This window comes from Hyposmocoma kahamanoa, unplaced genomic scaffold (assembly GCF_003589595.1).
Source record: "Hyposmocoma kahamanoa isolate Upper Pololo Valley unplaced genomic scaffold, ASM358959v1 180, whole genome shotgun sequence".
Classification (NCBI taxonomy): domain Eukaryota; kingdom Metazoa; phylum Arthropoda; class Insecta; order Lepidoptera; family Cosmopterigidae; genus Hyposmocoma; species Hyposmocoma kahamanoa.
In genome coordinates this window covers 420,547-443,425 of record NW_020653711.1, presented here as the reverse complement: position 1 = coordinate 443,425, position 22,879 = coordinate 420,547, and the positions used below count along the sequence as shown (strand labels likewise).

Here is a 22,879-nt window from a genome sequence, read left to right as displayed (position 1 = left end):
TTCCATGTTCTAACAGAACCTACAAACAAGCGCATCCTGTCCTATTATCGGAACTATAAATGTCAAAGTAAGACAATACCCCCCGCTACCCGCACCCTTTTCCTTCGTTTAATGTACTGCAAACTCGAAGAGACAGGGCAGGCGCAGACAAGCAAGCGCAGTACGATAGAAGCGCGCGTACGTCTCGCGCGCTCTGCAAAACTTTGTGAACAAAACATGTGCATTATCTGATTTGAACGAGTAGTCATAATAAGGAATTTTCGTTCGTGATACCAGCAGCTTTCTTTCATTCAGGTAAGGGTTAAATAAATTTATTTATAATTACACTTATCATTATTATTTACTATTCGAATTACATAAAACTTTGTTTTAACTTGTTTTACCTAACCTATTAAGTTTTTGTTTAATTTATAGTGAGTGTGACATTTTAATATTATAAATTGTTGTTTATATTACGTTAAAATAAAAATATCACGGATCGTGTAGAAATAAATAATCATTAGATATTTTTTGTGTGAAACTGTGTTCTTTAAAAATATAATTTTTAAACATTGAGCAATATTCGGTTTTTATAACTTAAAAAACGCAAAAAATACCAAAATTTTAAAGCTATTTTCATATTATTTAAAAAAATTGCAGAATGGTCTCCTTTAAGCTAATGTTTTCTAATCAATTTCTAAACATTTTTCTGAATAACCTCATTTGCGTGTATATATATATATATATATATTACTTTAGTTTGTTACAAAAACCGTTTCGTTTATTTAAACTTAAATCGATAAAATCACACTCCTCCCTATGGCTTCACCGTTAATCGGGTAAAATAGTAAGTAGTTTGTTTTCAAATACTATTTTTCGCAATACTACCACACCAGTTACTTAATTTATTAGTAGCAGTAGAGCACCTTGTGAAAAAGTTCGTCGAGGGAAGTACTGCTACCTTACCTAATACTGCCGCCAAGCAGTAATATCAGCATTACTGTTTTGGGTTTAACGGATAAAGGTGCTGGTGAAATTACAGGCACATGTGACTTGTCAACTTATGTCTCAGGGTGGCGGGCGCAGTGGCAGTGCGCCTCAGATTTTTGCGATTCACAGCTCTGTGTGGCACTGCAACTGTTATGGACAGACTTATAGCTTACCATCAGGCGCACGACTTGTTCGTCCCGTCACTTGATATTATAAAAAAAAATTCAAACTTGGACAAGTCAGAATAGCCCAGCAACGAAATTAAACTCAATAGGCACTATGCAAAACGTCATAAGGTTGGTTTTCGTAACTGAGTCATCTATCATGGAACCCTGGACTCAGCTGGCTCCCCGAGTGCTAACCACAAATATACCTTATTGCATACAAACAAAAGACAAAAAGGTACAACAAGTTGCTTTTGCTGATAGCGAGCTCTTACAAGCATCAGTGGAATTACTGGCTTCTCCTTTATTTCTGTTCTACGTTTGGCAATAGTAACATCGCTTCCGTTTAATAATAATAATAAACCATTTATTTCAGGCCCATAAGATAGTGGTGTTAGTTACAAAAAAAACTTAAAACTATGTTAGTATGATTGCAACGAACTGTGAAATATTGACAGAAAATTAAAATTAAAATTTGGAATATAATTTACAATTATTATTTCATTTGACCAGTTGAAATGTTTACCCAAAACTTTAAAATTGTACAGTCAAAACGATAGGCAAACATCTTCATTGCCACAGTCACGCACTCGCTTTAGCAGAGACGACACTTTTTTTCGCGTAATGGCATAAAAGTCATCTGTTCCCGCTTCAGCAAACAAAACTGCCCTCTGCTGGGTACGCGTTTTCTCTCAGTCGAAGGCTTAGGCCATAGTCCACCATGGGTTGGGGTCTTAACACGTTTTCGGTTATGCAACTTCTTCGACGTGCGTTTTTTAGCACGACATTTTCCTTCACCGAAAAGTTTAAAGTAAATTTCGCACATAAATTCCGAGTAACTTAGAGATGCGAGTCCAGATTCAACAACAAAAGACTAAAATCATAATAAATTTAAATTAACTTTTTGTTTATTGACAATATGTCGTGTTCTGTGTGTCGTGTCCAGCCTCCATGGATGACCAACGCCCAGCCTCTATGGATGACAAGATTGACAGGCCACAAAGACAGATTTACTTGACTGACAGGAATTCGAAATTAGACCGACTTTGTTTTGGACAAAAGACGACGACCGACCCTCCTTTCTTTGACAAAGGAAGACGAGTGCATTCCTGAGTAAACCCCCGACGTGAGCAGACGAATTCTCCTGACTAAATTGTACAGATAGACCGTACACTGTGTAGCATACACACAGCACTTCCACAAAGTTTATAGTCTACAATCTCAGCACAGAGTACTAAAAAAACCGACTATATTAATATCAAAAGTCATTAGCCTGTTTAGTGACTACTTTGCCACCCTTACAGGTGGAATATTTTCTTCAAATTTAAATGGGTCGTTGTCGATCGTCTGTTGCTTACACATTTACTCGATTTGTCTGATCACGCGTGTGTCGATTGTCAAAAAATCGAACAAAACTGTAGGCAACTCAATCAATTTGTTGAGGTTGTAGCAAACGTTACGTCTAGTTCCACATTATCAACAGTCATCTGTTCGCGCTGGAAAGCGAAGCGTAGAACGGAACGGTCCATGTGCCGTATAACGGCGCACATAATAATATTATTTAACTTGCGTAATAGGCCCTATGTTCATTTTGCGTGGCTTACTTACTTATTTATCGTTTCTTTGAATGGCTTATATGTAAGGAAGTGGGTTAACAGTGTGGGCTTAAGCGTTAAAAAAGGTTTTTTCTTTATAATCTTTGTCGTTTTATTTTCTTCGTGGCGTAATTAAAATTCCCTTATATGTACAATAATTTTTAACCGATTTCAAAAAAAGGAGGAGGTTCCTAATTTGGTTGTATGTTTTTTGTATGTAGGTATGTTACGCGATAACTCCGCCATTTGTGACCGAAAAAGGGTACCTCAGAAGTGGTCCCATTTAAATTTGAAGAAAATATTTGACCTCTAAGGGTGGTAAACTAGGGGATGAATGACTTTTGAGGTCGGTTTTTTAGTACTTTGTACCGAGGTTACGTTAGGTAGGTTATAAATAATGAATTCACTCATGTGGTTATTTTTTCCTGTTATGAATCAATGGGATCCATTTATTTTTTAACCGATTAAAAAATGGCGGACGTTTTCAATAAGTCTGTATTTTTTCTTTGTGTATGTTACGCGATTACTCCAACTTTTGTGAACCGATTTTGATGATTCTTTTTTTTGTTGAAAAAAGGGGTTAACTCAGTAGTGGTCCCTTTTAAGTTTGAATAAAATATTCCACCTCTAAGGGTAGCAAATTATGTGATGAATCCGGTTTATTGAATTCCACCCACTTTCCGTTAACCGATTTCAATAAAACTTGGCATGATGTAATTCCAATCACAATAAAACACAGCGAAAACTTTTGAGATCGGTTTTTTTTTTAAGTTATAATCATATAAGTATATAAGTTATATCAGTGTTGCATTTAATGCATTACAATTTAAATACACTCATGGATATACTGCCTCCGTGGCCGAACGGTTACCGTGCCGGACTGCCACGCCGAGGTCCCAGGTTCGATTCCCGGGCCGGGAGAAATATTTGTATGACCTACATTTATTTCTCTCGTGAGTTTGGGTATAATTTGTGGTTGTTTATGTGTGTGTCCATGGCACCCGCGACACAGGGTTTCCCTAGTGCGGGGCTATGTTGAGTGTGTGCGTTATTATATATACGAATGCTAAGAGTTTGAATTACGATAACAATATTCATAATATACAACGGGTAGCATAATATGCAAGAATATGTTCTTCTAATTTGAAAAATTATGTTTTCCATCGTTTTTTAATTTCGATTAAACGTTTTGGTATATGTGGCCAGTGGTTTATATGAACGTTGTTGTATATTTCAACCTTTTTAGCTTTTTCTTGTTTCTGTAAATATGACCATAAGTACAGATTGACTTACAAATAATTATCGTAAGTGTGGCCGAGTGTGATACATACCAGAGGATCTACAGATCAAATAGTCTACAACTGCACAAAATTGAACAGTCCTCTCTAGCTTTTGGCCATGACATTGTGTGAGTGCATCGAGTATATAACCAGAAATAGAGACGAAAATTTAATAAAATTTGTTTGTAAACTCTTCTGCCAAATCATTATAACTGACGAGTGTCCTCAAGTCGAAACAATTGACGGGTGTCATCAATTGGTACACTTCAAATTTACTAATTTCACTTGAGCTTTGCTACAATGGAAAAATAAAGGGAAAAATTAAGAAGAGTTTTAGTTCTCCAAGCAGTGGAATAGGCACAAAGTTCACTAACTTAAGTAGTTTGTATGGTACGGCGGCACCACAGCGGCGCGGCGCACCTGGACGGCGTCGCAGTGAAAGCAACAGGGGCCTTTGTAGTAGCGGGCCTGCAGTATACACAAGCTGGATATCACTAGGGCGAAGTTTGAAACTTGAGCTTTGCTATGATGGACGAAAATTGACAAATTACATATTTAAATAACAATGAAATATGATTCCGTTTGTTTTGTAATTAGACGTTTCGCTGTTTTTCCCACACCGCCGAATGGAACAGCCCCCCATTGTTGGAGATATTATCTTTATTACAATAAATACTGAATGTTTTTGGAATATACGGAGACGTACACACAGGTCAGTTGTCGGCGCCGTACTGTTTCAGCTTTCTAATTTGTGATTTCAGAGCAAACGAGAGTTGATATTTAAAAGTGATATAAGACCCATTTGCCTGATGAGTGGCCAGGAATGGATGGCCCTTATTTCGTCTCTATTTCTGGTTATATAATCGATGTGTGGGTGATACAATTGTTAAGGACGGTACGATTATTAAAAACTTGATTTCAATAATATACGATCACACTAGATGTGGCGGTCCCGAGTTTGATTCATAAATTGGTACTGGTCTGGGTGTTCAGGACAGTGCCCCAGAATGAATTTCAATGCTCTATCTAGTATTCGGAGCACATAGAATTCTCTAATTTGTCAGTTGTCGCATCGTATATCGTAATATTATTATTATTGTGATCAGGTGGTAGGTGTGATTGTCTGGAATATTATTGTGATTATTATTATTAAATTTTTATCTTTATTTTCGCATTTTTTATGATACTAGAGGTCAATTATGAAATCGTTAAGCAACTAAATTGAATGTGTATTTGTTCGGAGCGCAAAAACTGTGTAAAAATATGAAAGACATTGTAGACACAGCATTAGACTAAGCAAGCAAGACCTGTCGTACAAGAAAAATATTGACATAACGTCAATATCAAATTTTTAATACAAAATTAAAGGTTTGTTTTGTCACAGTGTGTTTTTACTTGTTCTTTCCGTTTTTTTTTTGCCATGTTTAATGTACTAAATGCACTTCCTTAAAGAAAATCAGCATGTATAAACTTTAAAAAGTGTATTTCGTAAACAAAATCAATAAAATAAAATGTATTGTTTTCCTGTACGTGATGGTGGTACTACTATAGTAACTCTCTGCAAGAATAAACATATTCTTGTCAAACTCAAATGTATCATTATTTCATAGGCAAGCAAATGGCAGTTGAAGCCTCATTCATTTAACTCTACTATACATTCGTGAGGCAATTCCCCTGAGAAGAATGAGAAAAAAACTCCAGGGGTTGCACTTTGTAAATAAACATTTGTATACATTTCTTATTTACAATACTAATTTCAAACGAGACAACCTGCAAAAGCCAAACGGGTCATTTCCATTGATAATGTCATCCGAACAAAGCTGTATAATAACCGTTAGGCTCAATTTACATTGCGGCGGAACGGAATGGAAGCGCATTTTTGTAACGATATTGTACATAGCATAGTCAACTTTATGGTCAATGCGCGAGCATTCTCGAGCATGTGCGAGAATTCCGCGGAAGATTTTGGCTCGTTTGTAGTTTTTCGTTACACAATTGATCATAAAGCTCATTATGCTACGTACAATATCGTTACAAAAATGCGCTTCCACTCCGTTCCACCGCAATGTAAATTGAGCCTTAGTGTAAAGTTTTTGTTTCACTACAAATTTAAACTTTGTAAATGACAAATTCACTCTCAGAAATAAACTCTAAGGGTTCCTTTTTTTAAATAAACATTCGTACGCATTTATCATTACAGTATTCATTTCAAATATCGTAGATAAAGACAACCAGCAAAAGCACGTGAAACTACCTCAATCGGTATCAACATAATGTTATCAGTCATAATATTTTCTACGGAAATTAAACTGAAAAAAAAAACGCCAAACAACAGTAGCTTTACAAACGAGTATTTCGAGTTTATTATGTGAAGCAAAAAGCGTAAGAATGTTATGAAAAATAAAGTGCAATTAAGCGCAAAAGGTATGCATCATAAACTTTATTGACATGGCGCGGATGTGCTCTCATTTCGAAATGCAAACTTCATCGACAACAGGTCCTTATTTCCATGTTACAGTTGCATCATTGTACATTTCAAAACAATAATATAACTGATAAAAATATACTTCTGGACACATAAATCAAGCCACCTTGTATTTTCAGTACTGAATACCCTGTGGCCTGTAGTAATCAGAGTTTTCTCATCGTTTAGTTGTCTGAGAGCCCAGATAAAAATGTATGTGTACAAACAATTTTCCTGTTTTTTAGTGAAGTTTAATTGTTACAAAACGCACATAAGAATATTTTTAGATATCAATAATTATTATTATTTATTTAACTTTATTGACCACAACACATAATGGTACAAAAGGCGGACTCAATGCTAAAAGCATTCTCTACCAGTCAACCTTTGAGGAAAATGAAATTCACGAATGCAGCAAATTAAACAAAATATTAAATAATGAATTCATAACATAAACGTAATAAATAGATGATGATTATCGCTGTGACACAATATTTAAAGGCAACGCATGCATAGATATTTTATTTATACAATATAAATTTACCAGAGAAATGGCACATCGTCTCATTTTGCGAACATTGATGGGAGTGACGTCGGAATGAACCAACGCAAGAATAGCGAAGGAAAAGGTAATTCAAGAACGATTCAAAATTTTAAAAGCAAGTGGCCAGGAACCAGTAAAGAAGGTGGGATGACGATGAACGAGGTCAGCATCGTCACAACAAAACAGAGGGCACCAGTAGTGAACCGTTCGGTTCGAAACACAATTGACTAAACTCGCTCGATAAAAAAAAATCACAAAGTTCCGTAAATTGTTTCAAAATTCAAAAAAATCTGAATAATTCCATTTTTATTAAAGATATTCTAATGAAATTTTCTCTTCTGTGTTTTGTAGCAAATACGTCAGAGGACTACGAGGTTATTTTAAAGTAATATCGTTCAATGATTTTTTCCGCGTCTGCTTCACACGCTTCAAAGCCTAAGCAACCACGATAACTTCTCATGTGGGGTAAAGCGACAGATATTCAAACCATATTTGTATTGCAAAAACGAGCGATTCGTTCTGTGTACCGTCTAGGCTCTCGGGTTTCTCTCAGAGAAAAGTTTAAGGAGACTGGTATCATGACTGTGGCATCGCAGTACATTTACTCAAATATTTTATATGCCCGTAAAAATATACATAATTTCAATAAGAAAGAAGATATCCATAATATTAACCTTAGAGCTAAGTCCAAACTCATGGTACCACGATTTCGTTTAACCAAGGTAAACAACTCTTTTATGGGGAACTGTATACGTTTTTACAATAAAATTCCGGAGCATATTATTAAGTTTATCATTTCCTAAGTTTAAAAACTACATTAAAAATATTTTGATCGAAAAATCATATTACAAAATTGAAGACTACGTGTTAGATAAAGATGTATAGAAAGACGACATGGCTCCAGAATCCATACTAATTTGATTCAAAGTGTATTCCATAGCATTTAAGTTTATTTGAAAAGAGCAATCCCTAGAGTTTCTTGCTCGTTCTTCTCAGGGAGGTCAGCGTAGTGAACGAGCAGTAGCTTAAATGTGACGATTTCAAGTGTAAATTTATTTTACCTATGGAATAAATAATCTTTGACTTTGACTTTGACTTTAACATTTTGCCTTAATGCAATGTGGAAGCTGACACTGAATACCATTTCCGTATGTCCTTGTTGAAAATTTGAATGTGTGAAACCTGGGAAACAGTTGAGTGAAGCTCTAGTGGCGCAATGATTTGTCCTCCTGCTTCTCAAGCAAGGCATGGGTTCGGTCCGTGCTTGCACCTCCGAGTTTTTCGTAATTTATGTGCGAAATTTACCATGAGGTTTTCGGTAGAGGAAAATATCATTAAGAAAACCTGCACACATCTGCAAAGCAATTTATTGATGTGTGTGATGTCTGCGGGGAGGAATGATGCAGTGCGACGACGCAATGTCCGAGTGGCATCGCTCTAAGTTAGCCCTGTCGTGGTGAGACGTCTGCAGCCCAGCAGTGGTACTATATATAAGATAACTATTAAAACCTGGGAAAACTTAAAAATATTTTTGTAATTTGGCTCTTCAAAAATAAATATGTAAGGTGGCTCGAATTATGTGTCCGAGAGTGTATATAAGACAGAAATTCGGTGATTATTGAAATTCAAATGGTTTATCTAGTTTATAAAGTCATATTGGCTAGTAAACTATACAAAACATTACACAGTAACGTTATTAACTACATATATGCACTATATTTAAGGTACACATATACATGGTACAATCTGGTCCAGAGGCAAAGTTTCATTTAAACCACGAAGGAAGACAAATTTTTCTCTTACAGTCAAGAACTTGGTGAAAGTTTCACACTGGACTTTAAAACTATTCATATTGCAAGCGGCGCATAGAGTTCATTTAGATGTTAAGTCAAGTTCTTAGGATTTTGCAATGTTTGCACAATTTAGCTCTTTGTAAAAGAGTACTCACTAAAAAAATGTTATTGTTCATTTTAAACAGTCTCTATGGATGGGGTCACTTATCAAGAACAATATCAACTATTCCTATTTACCTGTACATCAAAGTTATTTTTCTTTAGAAAATATAAAAATGCATGTCGAAGATATTTACTATATCTTTGAGAAAAACAAACGTATATTAACATTTCTACTATTTATTCTTATACGATGTGGAAATGACAACATGAATTAAACCATAACAGAATTATGATCGATCTTTAAACGCGATTACGGAATAATAATGGATTATTCATTATTAGAACATTAACTTGTATAACTGAGAATTCTATTGGTAACGTTTTTGTAGGCCTGCAAACGTGTCCCACTGCTAGGAAATGCATCAGCCATCTCTATTTGATGACCATATTTCACTTAATTACTAGAGGTACTTTGCAAAATAATTTCTATTAATTGGTACATATATCTAAAACTAGTCAAGGCAACTTAAAGGCGGTTTCTCACTTGTACAGGTGGTGTCAGGAGGCATCGCTCTTTCTAAGATACACGTTTCAAAAGAAACTTAACTAAGTAACTTAATAAAAAAATATATAAAACATTGTTACTACTTACAATATATTATTGTCTATTATAGTATGTGTGCGTGTGTGTGATTATCTGCATAAATTAAAATATCCACAACCCCGTCAGCATCCGCGTTCATGGATGCTGATATTCATTGCTTATTGTCGAGTCGTAACATGACCTAAAAGGCGCGCTGGAATATTTACAAACCTTCCAGATATGGATGGATTTAAAATATAATTCTAATAAAATTCCAGAACGATTTAGCTAGGCAGATTGATTGTTTTCATGAAGATTGATTCTTTTGTTAATAAATGTCACAAAATAATTAAAATAATATTTTATTACAATACCAAAGAAAATAAAAATCATTTTCATGTAGATAAGATTCAGTAAGGATGTACATTTTTTGAGTTTTTTTTAATATATAAAATCAGTACCGCTGATGTTAAGGTAAAAAAAAATCAGCATCGATTGATGTGTAAAAAAACTGCTGATAGCAACAACCCTGATCCAAAGTATCAAGCTTGATGTAATCTTGACTTACATACAGCATTATAATGCCAAACGTTAACATGCTGTTATAAGAAAAAAATATTATAAACTTGAAAACTCTTCATCATTTATATGTCCCACTGCTGGGCACGGGTCTCTTCTCAGGCGAGGGTTTAGGCTATAGTCCGCCACGTTGGCTATTGCGGGTTGGGGACTTCACACGTTTTCCGAGGTTTGTAAACCTTCTTCGACGTGCAGGTTTTATCACGTTGTGTCCCTTCACCGAAAAGCTCATGACAAATTTCAAATTAAATTTCGCATATAAATTCCCAAAAACTCAGAGGTGCGAACCCGGATTCGAACCCGCGGCCTCTGCTTGAGAGACGGTAGATCCAACCATTAGCTACCATTAGCATAAGCTACCACAGCTTAAACATGAAAATTAGTGGTACCAAAAACTAACATGTACAACATACAAACTTGACTGCGACGAGAAGATTTAAACAACCGAAGTTTATTTATGTTTATACAAAATTAATCACAACAAATTGATTCAATAGTGCTAATTCGTAATTCATACATGAATAAACAAAATATACAATCCTTATTTAACAAATTGGCAACATGAATATTTAATACAAAAAATATCAGCGAAGATGTCGTGGGCCGTGCTATCGAAAAATTGAGAAATGTTTTACGTAATTCCAATTTTTTAACACATATTTACTGAGTAAATACATATTAAATCAACGGCTCGGTTTTGTACGCAATTATGAACAGGTTTCTAATTCATAACTAACTAATATCGGTAGCGCACTGACCCAATGTAAGTCTTAGCCTCTGACCCCAGATATTGCCACGCCCCCGGTTCTGAGCTTGCCACTACGTCACTAGTCGACCAAGGTCCCTTAGGTCGTACTGGTCTTCATCGCTTCATTTGGTCGTTCCAAATACGCTAGTTCACAATAGGTCTGTGCATTGTGAATGATTCCAATATTCAACTCGTTAGTAATTACTAATCCTGTCATTCGAATGACAAATTAGTAATGTACCAATTTTCGTAATCGAATGATCTGAATGATTTTTCATTATTAACCCGTAGATTCCAAAGAGCACAACCATACTCGTGATCGCTTAGCACTCTGTTACATATGGTAGACGAAGACAGGGAAATTTTGATATGGATATGGTGAATGATCTAGTAGAGTTGCGACAATCATTCGACTACCGGGTAACATATCATAAACTCGAGTTTCTTTTTTCCGAATTTCGTTACTCCGAACACGGTTCGACTTTTTTCATTAGTGCGATGACAGTTTTAATATAAATTTGCAACTCAGAAATGTCTTACGGCAGAAGTATCGTTTGTCCAAAAACCTATTATCAGAATAATTATTACGCATATGTATTCTTTGGACAGAAGTTTATTTGGTCGCATGATGTTTGTATACTGTCTGTTTTTCATATAGTTTAGGTAGTTGAAAATTCGATTCGACAAAATTATTACTTTTCGATTAAATTGTACCGCCTTACAATTTGACAATGCACTCCAAAATTCTAGACTGTAGTTTGCTGGTGCACTGCAAGGCCCAATTACATAATTTTCGTCAAACCATTGTGCTATGTTTTTGCTGTCATCTGAAATGTATTATAAAAACAATGGTATTCAATATTCAATAAATAACGTATAACTGAATCGAGGCGAGTACCAGAACCGAACCCACTGGCGAATGATTAGTATTACTTAGTAACGTTCAAAGTCGCGCATTGCTAATTCATAACTAGTGTATAAATATATTTCAGTTGAACTTTATAACATTAGGACAGACAACGAAATGGTTAATATCAATTATGATAAGACTGAAAACTTGTTTCATGGATTGGTATGATGACATTCAAGTCACAACACATTCACATGTCACACACACTCATTACTCATTACACACACGCAATATTCCACTATTTGTAACATTTTATGTACTTAGATTTAAATGTCACTGAGGAAAAAAATAATAAATCATTATTATCTTAAAAATGCGGGCCCTAATGTTAAAAATCCATACGAAGTAGCGCTGGCCATGCCGAACATCGAGTCGAGCTAGTGTTGCACCATCTACTTTAGCAGCAGTAGAGTGAGTCCTTGTGAAAGTAAACACATTGTGGACAAACGTCCACGGAAGTATTTCAATTGCCACCTTAATCCTGCCGCATTACTGCGTTCCGCTTTTGTAGGGTAAAGATACAGGTGAAATTACAGGCGCATGGTACTTGTCAAATTCTGTCTCAGGGTGACGGACGCAGTGGCATAGTCTCTCAGATATTTGGAATTTAAAACTCTACAACAGTGGCACTGCAATCGTCATGGATAGACCTGTCGCTTACTATCAGGCGCACGACTTGTTCATCCCGTCGCTTGGTACCGTAAAAAAAAAGAAAAACTAGATTGTAACAGTAGTCTGTGTAGCGCCATTGTGACGTCACAAACCGTTATTACTGTCTTTCTAAATCCACATTGCAGTTGCCTGTATCAACGTTATTTATAGACGTCTTCACATTTAACCATTAATTATGTATATTTTTGATGAGGAATTAATTTTCGAAACCGGTCATTATGATATTATATATGTAATTATATTGTGGTATGTAGGTATATAATGATCTTCATAACAAGGTTACATAGGTTGATTCTAGTTACGAGTAGAATATTTGGTTATACGGTTGCTGTTCAATCCTTTCTCTCTTTGTCTCTCCTTTCCTTCTCATTCCTTCGTACCATATATCTTCTATCTCATTTTTCTTACCTCTCACGTCAAGTTTAAATTTTGGGGACAATTAATTACACATTTTTTATGAGATGAAACGACGGGATCGTAAGCCACTCGCCTGTCCATAACAGTTGCAGTGCCACTCAGAGTTTTCAATCACAACGATCTTTGTGATTGTGTGAGGGATACTGACACTGTGCCTGTCACACTGAGACACAAGTTGACAAGTCCCATGTGCCCGTAATATCACCAGCACTCTTACCCTTCAAAACCGGAACGCAGTAATGCTCATATTACTGCTTGGCGACAGAAATTGGTAAGGTGGCAGTACTTCCCTGGACGAAAACTGTCACAAGGAGCTCTGCTGCTACTAAAATTTCGATTCCCGGGCCGAGAGAAATATTTGTATGGCCTACATCTATTTCTCTCGTGTGTTGAGTGTAATTTGTGGCTGTATATATGTGTGTCCATGGCACCCGCGACACAGGGTTTCCCTAGTGCGAGGTTATGAGTGCGTGCGTTATTATTATAACTATACACATGTAATAAAGTTACTTTGATTTTTTTTGCAATAACTATGACTATGCATAAGGAAATCAGCCTCCTAATGCCACTCACAGTCTTAAAATTTAAAATATTAGATAGTAACTTACACAAATTATACAAACTTATGTAAAAATATGACAAATAAAGGTTAATTTTGGCAATTAAAATTCGCTGATGACATTTTAATTAAACGATAAATATTATACAGTTTGACGAAAATCTCGGTCAAATAAGATCATACTAACACCAAAAAATTCTTCTTTTTTTCCAAATAAAATTATTAAAATAATAAAGAGACTATTTATTCTTCATCATAATAACACTGAAGTGAACGATATGGACTTACGGGAATGGAGTGAGGAAAACGAAAGAAATTAGGACATATACTTACATGAAACGCAACAACAAATATAATGATAACACAGGACAATCAAAAACATGAACGATACAAAATAAAAACAACAAAAAAAGAAATAGAAAAAGAATACAAAAAAAAGCAAGGAGTTCGCGACAAACACAATAGTAGTTACTTTAAAATATTAACGTAAAACTTAAAGAAAGGTGCAAGTGAAGCTGTTTCCTGAATTTCAAGTTTTTTATGATCTCAAATGACGGACCGAAAGAGTCGTAGGCCTGGTTATAAGCGACACACGTATCTGTAACTAGATGTGGGGGTTTAAACATGAACATAAAAAAGTGTGCTTTATAAAATAAGAACATAAGCACGCTTTTCAATTTAAGCGTAAGCAACTTACTTATGTTTCAAGTTCCGTCATCTATATCTCCTAAACAAATTACTTTATCAACGTGAATAATAATTTTGTAAATAAAAATAAAACCCGTGTTTTACAAACAAACTTACTTATCTCAAAACCTTTAGTGGTCTACTCGTGCAAAAGCACAACGTTGCAAAGTTTTTTAACATAAAAAGCTATGCGCTTAAACGTTTTTCTAAACTATTTTGTAAGCTTCAAACTAAAAAACGTTTAAGTGAATATCGTTAAAAAAGCACGTTTTTTTTAAAAAAAAGCACAACATTTTAACGTTTAAAAAAGTAAACAGTTTTTCCCATCCCTATCCGTAATAGTTGCAAAGCCACTCAAAACTTTATGTCGCAAAGATTTTTGAGGGGCACTGCCTCTGCGCCCATCACCCTGAGACATAAGTTGACAATTCCGTGAACTGTCCTTCGGGGCGGGCATAAGGCGTCTAATAAGATACAAGCTGTTTATATAAAAATGGCAGTATTGTAGAGAAAATATTTGTCACCCATAAACATTAATAGTAATCTACATTATACATAACATACATGGAATTCGGTAATAATGATGTCATTAAAGGAAAATATACAAAATTATGCAAAAATGTGACAAATGAGGGTCAATTTCAGCAACGAATACTCGTCATTAGTATCTTAATTACTAGATATTATATATAATATGTTATTGACGTATCACTATGATACTCATCTCGGTCAAATGTAGATCGAGACAGTTAACGTTGTTTACTGCGTTGTGATAGGCAAAATTGATGATTCACGCCTTTTTATGTTTTTTTTAATTAATCTATCTGTTGGATAATAAATTTTAAAGTTGGAAAAACAAATGACAGATGTCGCATATTTGAATTTGCTAAATTGGGAACGAAAAACAGATTTCTCTAGAAACCTGATAGTGTCACTAATGTGCACGATTTTGACGTTTTTAACCGACTTGAAAAAACGTTCGGCTGTATGTTTTATGTGTGTTTTCCGATTTCTCTGTCAATTGTGGACCGATTTTGAAAATTCTTTTTTTGTTTGAAAGGGTATACTCTCGAGGTGGTCCCTGATGCCGACGAAACTGTTCCGGATTCATTTCGGCTATCAGAAATTACTAATTCGTTTCCGGAAATAAAAGTTGACGTTTCACTTGACACAATACATGTAATCAGCAAATCGCCGTGACCATTAATACCAGAAAAAAGTATAAAATGAAATTTCAATGAAAAAGTTACAATTATTAAATTAAGAATTCTTTATTATTACAAACCTATTTTTAAATTTGCCTATTGTGCCCCACTGCTGGGCAACTGGGTCCTTTATATATGCATTTAAGTCTAATCCATTTTTACCCTTGATATATTATACCTATCTTATTAATGTAAATTTGAGTGTAACCTAATTTTGTTACATACCTAGAAATAGGTACCTGGTAACTTGTAATACATAATGTAGGCTTTATTCCTATCCCGTGTACTAGTCTTTGACAAATAAGATTTAATATTAAACTCCAAGTCAGTAAGCCTTTAATTACGGAATTTACCTTGTACGTTGAAAGAAAACAAATAAAATGAAGATTATTAGATTATAATATATCGAAGAATGAAAGGTGAAAAAGCCTGAAGCGATACTTAAAGTTAAAATTAGTACTTATATACTACGTCAGAGAATTGTAGTACCTAACCGATATAACTTGCAAAATAAGGGAGTCATCAAACTCATTAACGCGTAATGGTCTTGATGCGATCGTGTTTAACCACACTAGTCGCATTAACTCGCGCCGGTTTTTTCTTCTAATTCAGGATCAGCCGTCGTCAGCATGAGTATAGACGCGATCGGAAATTGGCACGAAGCAGATTCGTTGATGACGGCCGTTGGGGCAAAAAGGTTCTCGAATGGAGACCACGAACCGGAAGGCGTTCAGTGGGACGGCTCCCTACTAGACGGATGACCTGGTAAGGGCGGTGGGTAACCGATGGATGCACAGTATGGCAATCTTTGGGGGAGGCCTGTGTTCAGCAGTGGACGTCTTCCATCTGATATGATGATGATGATGATGATGAGATTCATACGAACCGATGCGAAATGCACATCTTTTTCGTTCTTACGTTCATGGACATAAAGCATTTTCTGACCAGCTTAATGCCATTCTGCATTAATATGTGTGGTGACTCCCTAAGTATTCTGAAATAGCAGCGGGCCGGTCATGTCTGCAGAAGGACTGATGGAAGATGACGACAACGCTTATGACGTAGAACTCTCTGCAGCTAGATGGACGGACGACCTTAAAAAGGTGGACAGGAACGGTTGGGTGCATGCAGCACATGACCAAGATAATTGACACATGCCCAGGGAAAGGGAAAATTTTATACCAAAGTGAGAGAGAAAGGATCAAAACAAATTTCACCTAAATTTTAAGTATGGTCGGGTCTATCCGTTAAGGCTACAGCATATAAAACAAGAATATTAACATTAGAGATAATTCCACAAAATACCATATTATTGCTGTCCTACCTGTTACAATTGTTAATAAACCGCTGGGACTATAGGTGTACTTTAAAGAGGAATATTATATAAATAATTACTAATTCATGTTTCACTGTTTGTTGTCACAAATAAATTAAAATTAATAGTTCTAATCCCGAGCACAAGTATTTTCTGAATTCTAATACAACACTGTACACGTAATAGACAGTTAAACAAATATTACGAAGATGGCATAAAAATTGTTCATCTTTATAGCAAACGTAACAAGTTATATCTATATTACTTAACCAAAGAACAAGAAACAACAGTAAAATAACGATCCATATGGTGCGTACCACTTTACAAATATATTAAAGCAACTACACAATAATTTCCATTAGAAATTTATTGTCGATTGTCACAAACATATTGGCGTGTCACGATGGCATACTGACCGGGTCGCGGTAATCGCTCTGCCACTGTTCTCCGTACATCTGTTGAGTATTTACCTCAGTACGTCTCACTGTTGAGCACGTTTCTCTTTTATAACGTTAGAAAACTAGATTGTACGCTGCACTACTAAGTATTTAGGATTGACTAGCTACTTAATCGTAAAGAACATCGTTGACGATCCAGTTCAGCACTGCAGCTCGAGCAAGTCGTAGATTTTAAATTTAATCATTTAGGTTTGTTGTAAAGATTATATTTTCATAATATTTCTAATAACACACAAACAGGCATATATACCGGAACACTACCGACACGCAGTAATGTGAGCGTTACTGCGTTCCGGTTTTGAAAGGTAAGTAGGTACGTAGGTAGGTAGGTACACGAATATAGAATTTGTCAACTTATGTCTCAAGGTGAGGGGCGCAATGCCGGTGCCCCTTAGATTTTTTACGATTTAAATCCCCGAGTGGCACTGTAACTGTTATGGGCAGGCGTGTCATTTACCACCAGGGTCACAATTTGTCCGTCCAGTCACTTAGTATCATAAAAAACTAGTAAAATCCCGAAAACATACCATGACAAATTTGACATTTGTAAATTATTTATTAATATTATATGTACTTATTTGTCGTCTTCACACTTTTACTCACCATTTCTTGTAAATCAGTTTAACAGATAGTTCCCTACATTGTCCCTACTTTGTAATACTTCAGAAGACCTAATGTGATATGACACTGCAATTGCTATGGCCAGGAGTGTCGCTTACTACCAGGCTCATAATTTATTCGTCCAGTCTCTTGGTATCATAAAAAAATTGCCGTTTTTAGTACAATCTACAAACAACTTTGACTCAGGAAACCTTTGCCTATCCTTAGGCTGGTAGTACAAACACCGCGCTCACGGTGTAACAATCTTCTAATATAGACCTGGCATAATCGCGAAGTGAGGCCGAGTATGACCATCTCGCGATATTATCAAAAAATTATAACTCATACTCAAGTTTCACTTTCACTTAGATTGTAATGAGACTAATTAGATATTTCATTACATGGTTTTGTACGAAAAATAGAATTATATTTTTTATTTTGTAGATAAAACACGTCTTCCGCAGGTGCCAAGTTAATAAATGAGAAATTAAATTCAACAGCACAACTCCACTTATTTTGGTTTGGAATAAAATTTAAAAGTATTTATAATTTGATTACCTATTTCTGCCGCCAAGCAATAAAGAGAGCATTATTGAGTTTCAGTTTTCAATGGTGAGGGTGCTGGTGAAATTACAGGCACATGAGACTTGTCAACTTATGCCTCAGGGTGACGGGCGCAGTGGCAGTGCCCCTCAGATCTTTGTGATTTAAAACTCTAAGAGGCACTGCAACTGTTTTGGACTTGTTCGTCACGTCACTTGATCTCCTAAAAAAAGCAACTAGCACATTATTACTTCCGATAAAAAAACCATTATGATAAGCTCTAGTAACGGCGATAAACACATTAATAATATTTTCTGCGCACACTTAGCTGCAACGTAATTAAAATTCGATATTTAAAGAATGAGATATTTAATGATAAACATAAAGAATTATGCATGGACCACAAACCATGTTGGGAAATATTTCATGGGAAAATATTCTAACAATGCAAGAACCGGTTAAAGAAGTAAGAACCTTGATTGTTATTTCGCTAAGGTCTGTCAATGCAGACGTCCACACAATTATAATGAAAAGTGTGCGTAATGCCGTATTAAAATGTTGAATCAGGTCACAAATTACAACTTCCCAAGGTTGTAATTACCGGAAGATGCTTGCGAAACACGCCCTTGTTATCGCCACAGCGTTTAGAATGTACTTAATAAAATATTGTGGAGCAATTATATTACGTGTTATGTGGAAAGAGTCCGAAATGATGTACGGAAGGCCACTCAAGTGCGTATTTTATACTTTTTCCGCAATCTTGAGATTATTATGATCTTTTTTGTAATCTAGGTAACACAGCGATTAGCATTATTAAACAGTCGCATATCCTAGAGACACACGGTGTTCTTAACTATTCTTATTTTTTTTTAACATATTATATCATTATTTTAATGGTGAATGAAAATACAGCTGCGCGTTAGAGGCACCGAGTAGTTATAGGACGCTACAACACCAAAATTCTAGGACTCGTGACGGGTTAATCACTAAGTGTGAAACGTGAATCGTGAAGCGTGAGCGCGGGCGGGTGACGCGGTGTGTTGTCGTCCATATAAATATAAGGAATAAGACCCGCCGCGGTCCCGACCCCACTCGCGCCCGACCCTCACCTTCTCTCTGTGTATTTCACGCTTAAATGAAGAGGTCTCGATTTTCGGTAATTCGGAAAATAATTACATGTAAAAGCCAGGCTCTGGTCAACGTAGCCTCCTCAACTCCTAAGGTCCATAGCCAGTTCCTTGACATCCTTAGGATCAAGGATATAAGCTTTTCAAAATTCTGGTCTTGGTATTCTGTATACCCCAACGGTTATTTACGTGGCACTGGTACTCATGGAGAAGCAGTAGAGCTCCTTGTGAAAGAGTTCATCCAGGGAAGTACTTCCACCTTACCTATTTCTGCTGCCAAACAGAATGTCAGCATTACTATGTTCCGGTTTTGAAAGGTAAAGGTTCTGGTGAAATTACAGACACATGGGATTTATCAACTTATGTCTCAGGGTGACGGGAGAAGTGGCAGTGCCCCTCAGATCTATGTGATTTAAAACTCTAAGAGGCACTGCAACTGTTTTGGACTTGTTCGTCACGTCACTTGATCTCATAAAAAAACGAAACTCGAGGTACAGGGAATTCCCTAGTTTGAGACCAGGCAATTGGTGGAGTTATCTACTGCTAGTATTATTTTAGACTTTTTTTTAATAATATCAAGTGACGGGACGAACTCATCGTGCGCCTGAAAGTATAACAGTTGCAGTGCCACTCAGAGCTATAAATCGCAAAGATCTGAAGGGCACTGCCACCGCGCCCATCACCCTGAGACATAAGTTGACAAATCTCATGTGGCTGTAATTTCACCAGCACCCTTACCCTTCAAAACCGGAACGCAGTAATGCTAACATACTACTTGTAAGTAAGGTGTTGTACGTAAGGTGGTAAGTTTCAATTTACAGACCCCCATATGTGGGACGATTTGTCTTCACGATCAGTCGTTTCAGACTGATCGAAACGACAAATCGATAATTTATGTCGTTAACGATTAACTTGCACGCCAAGGGAGTAGCGACGTGTCGATACGATTATCGTGGCGATCGAACGAAATAATGACTGGCACCTGAAGCTCGTGTCAATGTCATTCTCGAACTCCTTTACAAGGAGCTCTATTGCTACTTATGAATAATAAGTGTTATCCTAACAAATGTTGAAAAATGTCCTTGAATATAGAGTTTAACTTCCAAGATGCACTGTACTGATCACACTAAAACAAAAGTGAATTGCACTGTGTACGCGCGGTTTTCTATTTTACAGTCTCGCCGTCGCGCTCGTAAAAATGAGTTAATTGTAATACTACGAACGGTTTTATAATTGGTTTCTTTTTATTCATTACAGAAATGAAATACACAGTTCCTTGGCTATCTTGAAAGATAGTAGAGTTAATTTATCGAGAACCATATCAGCTATCTACCAGAAATAATATATTAATATTATTTCTGGTAGAATACAGAAAGAAAAAACCATATGTACCCGTGGTTTACAATTATGCATTTATGTTTCATTAAAAACTATCTGATGTTAGGTAAATAGACACGTATCTATAGCAGATAATTATATATTTACATAGATATATATGAATATACAGCAGCTATAGAGTTCCTTGTTAAAGAGTTCGTTCAGGGAAGTACTGCCTATTGTAATCTGAGCATTTTTGCGTTTCGGTTTTGAAGGGTAAGGGTGCTGGTGAAATTACTGCTACATTGGATTTGTGAACTTATGGCTCAGAGTGACGGGCGCAGTGGCAATGCCCCACAGATCTTTGCGATTTAAAGCTCCGAGTGTCACTGCAACTGCTATGGACTGGCGTGTCGCTTACCATTAGACGCGCGCGTTATGTAAACTCTAACTAGTTCTTAGTAAGCCTGTCCTGCATCAACGCCTCGACGCCATAGAGGCTAGACATGAGGTTGCATTTCCTGTCCTATCGGACGCGCTCTGCGCCGGAGCATTGATGCGTCCTGACAATTAGTATTAAGATAGATTTAAGACAGTAATAACATGTACTAAAATTGTTAATTAAAATAAACTTTTCTTTTATTAAAAATTATATTTTTTTTATGAAAGCTCTCCGAAAGAGCTTAACTCGCGGCTTGTTCGGCCCTTCACTTGGTATCATAAAAACATCACTTATTAATTTATTTATACATTTATTTAAATAATATATTAAACAATGGGTATTACCCATTACCTATATTACGTAACGTGACGTAGCGATCAACTCCTCAGATATAAAGATGTTCAGAAGCGAAGAAGATGAAATATTGAGCCGGCTCAATGGGAAAATTTGGAAGCACTGCGCTCAGAATGGTATGGGATTGTGAACAGACAAGTCCACGAGTTTGAAGAGCAGTATAAAGCGGAACTTAATGCTAAACGTGACGAGATAAAGGCTCTAACTATAAAATAAAGCGATAACTGAGTGAGTCCAAGGACTGGATACAGGAACGTTGGGGGTTCAGTGGCGAGATGGGCGGATGACATCGCAGGGCGAACCTGGATGAGATTAGCACGGGTTCGTGAGGAGTGGCACAGAAAGCCTAAGCCCAGCAGTGGGTGAAGTCAGGCTGTATATGATGATGATGAGTGTATGTTCATTCTGGAACGATCGGGACGTTCAGTCTGGTGGGCAGAGTCACTTCAAGAACTTGTAAATGTATCTTTTCAAACAGCCAGTGTTCGGGGTGCAAGAAAGGAGCCTCCCAACGCGAGGTACTATACTTTTCCTGTACATCTGGCGTACCCTGGACAACAATCGACGAGTACTCCATGCCGATAGATTATAGTGTAAGCCATCGATATGATAAGAAGAACAACCAGTTTATATTGTCATTACTATAAAACGTTAAACGAGGACGTTACTCGTAAGGTTTAATTAGCATATTCGAGAAACAGGTCAATATAACAAAAGTTGTTCATATACGAAGAGTACGCCTGTTAATTATATAATAATCATAGCTACAAATATCTTGATATACAAAAATGTTATGCAATAATCAGTTTACACAGTACGCCACGCGGGGCGTAGTTGTGAAAACACGCAAAGTTCCATGCAAGCAGATAGTAAATAAGAGAATACCAATCATGACAACAAAAAAGTATCGCAAAAACGTGTGTCAACAAGTTATGTAATGCAAAAAAGATTGGGAATGAGGGTGTTGTTTACGAATTAAAATGGTTTCTTGTAAAAGCAGTCATATTAAATTACGTTTTTAACCAAAAGTATGTATACCTCGTTAATTTATTATCAATCGCGGAAATTCTTTTACCGATTTCAACGAAATGAAACGTGATCGACCTCAGAGGCCCGACGATTTGCACTGCGGGCGCTGGACGACAAGGTCCCGATGTTTCCCGACTAATTTGGGTAATGTACATAACTCTACATGTCAATACAACCGTCAACATTGTAACAGACAATAATGTGAGAAGCAATAAAAGATATCTATTTAACTCAAAACGAGACTAACATTCTGTAAAGTAGCTAGCTGGACAAAACAGCCCGTGCTCAAAAATAATGAAAATTTTTTTCCCATTCTTTTTTAAATACATTTAGCAAGAAAGAAATTCTTTAAATGGTTTTGAACCGGACCACAGTAATGCTGACATTCCTGCTTGGCGGCAGAAATAGTTAGGTATAACAGCA

The 22,879-nt window shown here is 36.3% G+C and overlaps 1 protein-coding gene across 1 annotated transcript in view; it reads left to right on the top strand.

Annotated features, from left to right (window-relative positions):
- Positions 1-268: 268 nt before the first annotated feature.
- Positions 269-22,879, top strand: part of LOC113226021 — a 62,762-nt gene continuing 40,151 nt past the window's right edge. The window contains exon 1 of the mRNA XM_026458528.1: positions 269-294. The gene's annotated coding sequence lies outside the window, so the exon portion shown is untranslated. The remainder of the gene's footprint in view (positions 295-22,879) is intronic.